Source organism: Panthera uncia, assembly GCF_023721935.1.
Source record: "Panthera uncia isolate 11264 chromosome A3 unlocalized genomic scaffold, Puncia_PCG_1.0 HiC_scaffold_11, whole genome shotgun sequence".
Lineage (NCBI taxonomy): Eukaryota > Metazoa > Chordata > Mammalia > Carnivora > Felidae > Panthera > Panthera uncia.
This window is the reverse complement of record NW_026057578.1, coordinates 70,569,306-70,575,406: the sequence shown is the minus strand read 5'-3', so window position 1 is coordinate 70,575,406 and position 6,101 is coordinate 70,569,306. Positions and strand designations below refer to the sequence as shown.

Here is a 6,101-nt window from a genome sequence, read left to right as displayed (position 1 = left end):
TATAGCAGTGTGTATATTTTATTTTTATACTCTATGGGAAAATATAGCAATAATAATTCAGGGCAAAAGGGACAGTAATAGATTGTCAACTGTTACCTTTAATGAAATGAAAGTCTCATTGGAAAATGATGGGAAATTAATGACTTAAGGAATAAGCCAAAATCACTACACCTTGTACCAAAGAAATGGCAGGAACGTCTCCCTTCTCAATAACTTTTCTCCCTCTGGCTTACAGGAAATGATTTGGAAGCTGAGAAAATTCCTGTTTACTAGGGAGAATAATGTTGCTATACCAAGTGCTGGGAGTCCTGAGTCCCAGCTGTTGTATATGAACTAACTTTGAGCTCTCTTGAAGCTTCCAGTGCAGTATACGGTAAAGGGTTGCCAGTGTGGCAGTGTCTGCATCAAAAATCTATTCTAAGCTCACAAACTTGGGAGTCCTTATTAGAAGGCCATAATTTAAATAGCTTGTACTGCATTGCTGGTTTCTGACTCCCCTTCTCACCAGGCAAAGGACATTCCCTTAAAAGGAATCACCTACAAGGCTGTACCACTTTATTCATTTTCTCATACTGGAATCTACCCAGGATGTACATCAATAGGCTCATATGTGAACAGTGTCTGAAATTCCACTTACCACTTAGTTCAGGAAAACCTAGCAAAGCAATTATGATAGTGGTTATTTTTTCGCCAACAAAACTATGCAAAAGTGTATGATTCATTTATTATTCTTTCTCACTAAACATGTGGAATCAAAAAAAAAATGTGTCTCAAGTTTTGCCTAATCTCTTTTTTCCTCTCTTTTCCTTGCATTTATTGAGAAAAAAGTACAGTTGTCAGGTTTGTGACTTTCTTAGTTCCCTCTATAGCTAAAACTACTGATACCCTGTACAAAGAAAGACACATAAACAAGAGGTTTTCCCAGATGTGTTTTTCCCCCCTCTGGCCTATGGGGCCAATGACATCTTGGATCTCATTTGGTTCTGTTGGCTTGCACTTGGATGCTTGATCTCCACCCTTAGCCTCTTGGATGATGAGACAGATGAATGGTCTGACTGGGTTTTGGTTTGGCTTCTTCCCAAGATGCTGACTTCCATCCAGCCTATGGGTAAGTGATAGATCTTCCTCTGTCCAGGCTCCTGGATTCTCTCACCTGGCTCAAACCTCAGTCCTTTGGACCTCCACTTGCCTGGAAAGAGGACACTGAATTCAAAGCAGTATTAAAGGTAATGAGGGCAGAAGTGATTGAGAGAGATATTAAGAATTAAGAGGCCAAGTTTCTTGCTCTCCAGAAGATAGTCAGGAAAGATAGAAGAGAGGCACACTTGAAACATAATTTATAATTCAGATAATATGATTCATAGGACATTATAGGATAGCTGTGAAGATTGTTCAGTAAATATTTACTGTGTATCACTTCCATGGTACTTAAAAATAATTGTGCAGTACCATAAATTATTATTGGGTGTAGTTGGGACAGAATGTATTTGGTTTATTCCAACATTGGGTTAGCAAATATTGTATGAGGTACACTTATTTTAGTGACATTTACTAGAGTATGCTTAATTCTAAAGTCATACTTAATTTTTTTAATAAAATTTTTTTTAACGTTTATTCATTTTTTGATAGAGAGAGACAGAGCGTGAGTGGGGCAGAGAGGGAGGGAGACACAGAATCCAAAGCAGGCTCCAGGCTCTGAACTGACAGCACAGAGCCCGACGTTGGGCTTGAATTCACGGACCGTGAGATCATGACCTGAGCTGAAGTCAGATGCCCAACCGACCGAGCCGCCGAGGCGCCCCAGTCATACTCATTTTTTTATATTTAGTTTTGTAATTTAATGCTTCAATATACCCTAGGTATACCCGATATACCTAACTGAAAAAGCTCAAATTAACCATTTGGGGTGTTTTTGTTTGTTTTATTAGTTAGACAATAAATTACATAATACTGAATATGCTTTAATCTTGAGTGATTCAGAAGGCACATTGTGAGCTTGCATAGCCTCAGGGCAGATCAAATGAGGCTATTAACATATTAGAATATAGGTGCATTACCCAGCTAAACATGGGTTTTTAGTAAATATGGTACTGGATCCTGACATCATCATTATACTATATGTTAACTAACTTGGGTTTAAGTAAAATTAAAGAATTAAAATAAATACATGGTATTGGATAGGCTAGGAGGCAAAAGTACCTGGTCAATTAACAGAATGCTGAGTTTATCCAAAGTTTATCTTTATTTGGGGGTGGAAAGCATATGAGCTACAACAATTAGGGAAAAGTACAACGTGTATTAAACACTTGTATTTAATCCAAATGTATTGAATGTAAGCTATATATAAAGCACCTGGTCCTGCTGACAAGGTACACAGTAGGCCCTTCCAAGGACCTGGAGAGTAGTAACTGTTCATCAGGAGTTTTGAATATGTTAAAGAAATAAGACAGAGACCCAAGGCAGCAGGATATAAGAGCTAAAGTGTGAGGGTGGTGGAGGAAGCACCTGCACTGTGAATTGGAGAGGTGAAGACAGAATTATGTTCAGGGACTCAAGTGTGCCATTTGTTTCTCAAGTTCATAGCCATTTTGGAAAGCAGCACACGCAGCACTTGAGTTTTCTGGAGCCTCAGTCATTAAAAGTTTTGTGTAGAGGATGGGGTGTTGGAAAGCTTGGGAACCCAAGGTGAGGGGAGGGAGGTGGAAGACGTCCATGGGTTTGCTCTCTCCTGCCCACACAGCAAGCTCAGACTTCAGAGTCAGAGGGGCCCAGATTCTAGTTCTGCCTCCACTGCTCTCTCACCATGGGTCCTCAGGAAGGTTATCTTCTAGTTGAGAACTGGCAACAGTAAGGAACCTGCCCAACTGCTGCCACTTCATACCAGAGCTGCAGTCTGGGTCCTGCTGGGTTCATGAAAGGAAGCCAGAAAACATTTGATCCGCAGCACTACCCACCTCCCATTTCTTTCCACTGATACGGGTAAGTGAGAGGTAAATGAAGACGAAAGCAACATAGAAGACAGTCCTGGGAGTTGGTAGCTTGCCTTTCGGGGATGTTTTATCCAAGCTCCCATTACACTCCCTGGGCTCTGTCTGGACAAGCCAAGGGGAACAGGGTCCTCATTCCATTTGGTGTATCACATTTGTCAGTGCCTAAGAACTGTTTCCCTACCCCACCCGCCTCCTAACGAAGTCCAGAGTTATTCCCATCCTACAAACACACCACAGAAAGAGATAGGATATTCACCTCGCATCTGTACTTTCAATAAAACTAACCAACTTCAGGCCCACATGGTTGATCAAGGCCACCTGGGTCATTCCCCTAAAAATTTCAATTTAAATATTTTGCTGGTACAACCCAGCCATGTACTAGTACAGTATTTGCTGATGCCAATAAATTCTTTTGGATATTTTATACCTTCTCCCCCCCAAGGTATTAGTATAAAATATATTGTGCTTTCATAAACAAGGTGTTGTTCTCTTGTGAAACCAGTTCAAAGTGTTTTAAAATATATGTACATTGAAGGCATTTCTGGGGAATGTTTTTTCCCCAGAGAAATGTCTTTGTAAAAGTGGGGTGTATGTTACATGTGTTTGCATCTGCTCCACAGGTAAATAGGGTGCCAGGGTTTGCAAAGACATGTGTTGGGGAAAGCAGTCTCATGCATGCTGTCTTTTGTCACCCACTTGGTCACATACAAATGGGCCTTGGGCTTAGACTACTTCTTTTGTTTTTTTTTTTCCCTCACTTTTCCAACAGATTTATTTATTCATTTATTTGAAAGGAATGGATTTTGAGGAGAAAAAAACATGGTGATCCCTAAGGCAAGGCTGATCAAGGTGATCAAGGTGATCCTTAAGGCAAGGCTGAAGATTTCAGTCTCTGGTATCTGGAATTCAGGCTGTAGTCCTTGTTTTTGGATGGGTCACTGGGTGTGTGACACAGTCCATGCTTTTAACTAGATTTTTTTGTAAAGTTTACTTATTTATTTTGAGAGAGAGAGAGAGAGAGAGAGAGCAAGCAGGGGAGGGGCAGAGAGTGAGAGAGAGAGAGAAATCGAAGCTGGCTCCACAATGTCAACACGGAGCCCGATGTGGGGCTCGAACTCACAATCATGTAAGATCATGACCTGAGCCAAAATCAAGAGTCAGATACTTAACTGACTGAGCCACCCAGGCACCCTGCTTTTAACTGGATTTGCACAGAAGAATGGATGCTTGGCCCAGGTAGAACAGGTGAAGTATTTGGTTTCACGTGTCATAGTACTACCCAAGTTCCTCCCCAGGATGTAGTGCCCCATGGGGTTGTACTTCTTGTCAAGCTCCCTCTTAATTTGGGCTGCAATGTCCTCCTCCATGTTCTATTTCTCCAACAGCTGAGTGGCACACTCTACCGAGTCCTGTTGCATGTCCTTTGACATATCGGCGATTTTGATCATGGCCTTCTGGTGGCACATGGTTATTGGAGAGCAGGAGGTGGCCAACTGCAATTGTCTCCTGGAGGAGGGGCCAGTGACTCTCAGACCCAGTGGGAGCTACTGTTGCTACCAAAGCCATGCTACATATACTAAGAGGTAAGGATCCCAAACAACCTATGCTGGCCTTGTTACCTTGTGTGGGAATCTCTCTCTTTGTCATGCTTAATGAATGTTCTTTAGTCTCTGCTTGAAGAGTGTGGATCATATGCCACATGGCCAACTTCACTGTCATATTGTAACTGAACTAACCTGAGTTGGCTCCTTGGTGACTTATAGATAAAGATTATACCAGGTAGAGGCATCACACAAAGAAAGCTTCATTTACAGCAAGTAGGAGATCATGGGGAATAACTTCCAAAGCCGTGACTCCCCAGGTAGGGGTCAGTGGATTTCTTTTATTTAGGGTTAGGATGAGTATTCAGAGAGGGGAACTTTGTCATTGCATGTAGAGATGGGTATAAGGTTATGCATGTGTATTTAGGAAACATACTTATATGTGTACTGGATGTTATGTTAATGAGGTTTGTGCTCTTCCTTGAGCAGAGACTTTTGATAGAAGTAACTCTTAGATGAGGGGAAGGAGCTATGGGCATGCTTCAAGAACGGGTATAAACTGGTTGGGGTCTTGGGCCTCTTATCTCAGGTGAAGAATGCAGGGCCTTGCTTACTTTGGAAACAGCACTGAGAGTTTGTCTCACTGATTTCTTGTCCCTGATATGTTTAGGCTGTTTCCTGGCCTGGTAGAGACAGTTATCTTTTGCATTCCCTTTCTTCCCTTAAATCATTAACTACTGAGGCATTTGTGTTTCTCTGTAACTCTGACATTTCCTAGGAAGTTCTACAAGAAGTGTGTTTGGGCAAGTAGAGCTGGAGACATAGGTCATACATCAGGAAAAATAGCTGGGGCCTAAAATGACTTCTCTTGTGTCCCAAAGCTGGAGACCATCTAACTCTCTCTGCTTACAGTATCTATCCTCTGTGGGGAGGAGACAGGGTCTTCCCACTGTGCACAAGAGTGTGTACAAAGGCAGATTGTGTTATGCTGGCCTCTGGGAGAGACCTGCTGGCCATGGGGAACTGATGCCCACTATTGTAGCTGATCTTGTGGTATCTCTTCCCTATGTAAATAAAGCACTCTTCCATCCCATGCTTGACTGCCTCGTGTTCTTCTTGGTGACTGTGTTACTATGATACAGTGAGCAGAAGCTTTAGAGTCCTCCCCTGGGACTGGTAACCATGGCACAATTATCTGCTGGACAATCTTGAGACTGAACTGGAAGAGTGCAAGCGATTTATCTGAGGTTAGCCTGCTGGTATGGCCTTTATGTTTGTGTCCCCCAAAATTCATATGTTGGTATCCTAATCTCCAGTATGACATCATCTGGACGTTGGACCCTTCGGAGATAATTAGGTTTAGATAATATTGTGAGATGGGGGGTGGGGAAGATGGGATTTGTGCTCTTATAAGGAAAGGAAGAGACCAGAGCCCCCTGTCTCTGCTATGTGAAAATAGCAAGAAGGCCAAGAAGAGAGCCCTCAACAGGAGTTGACTCTGCTGGTACCTTGATCTTGGACTTACTAGTATCTAGAACTGTGAGAAATAAATGTTGTTTCAGCTACCCAG

At 42.2% G+C, this 6,101-nt stretch overlaps 1 pseudogene; it reads right to left on the bottom strand.

The window, feature by feature from the left end:
• Positions 1–4,029: 4,029 nt before the first annotated feature.
• Positions 4,030–4,477, bottom strand: LOC125936996 (dynein light chain 1, cytoplasmic-like; annotated as a pseudogene).
• Positions 4,478–6,101: the final 1,624 nt, after the last annotated feature.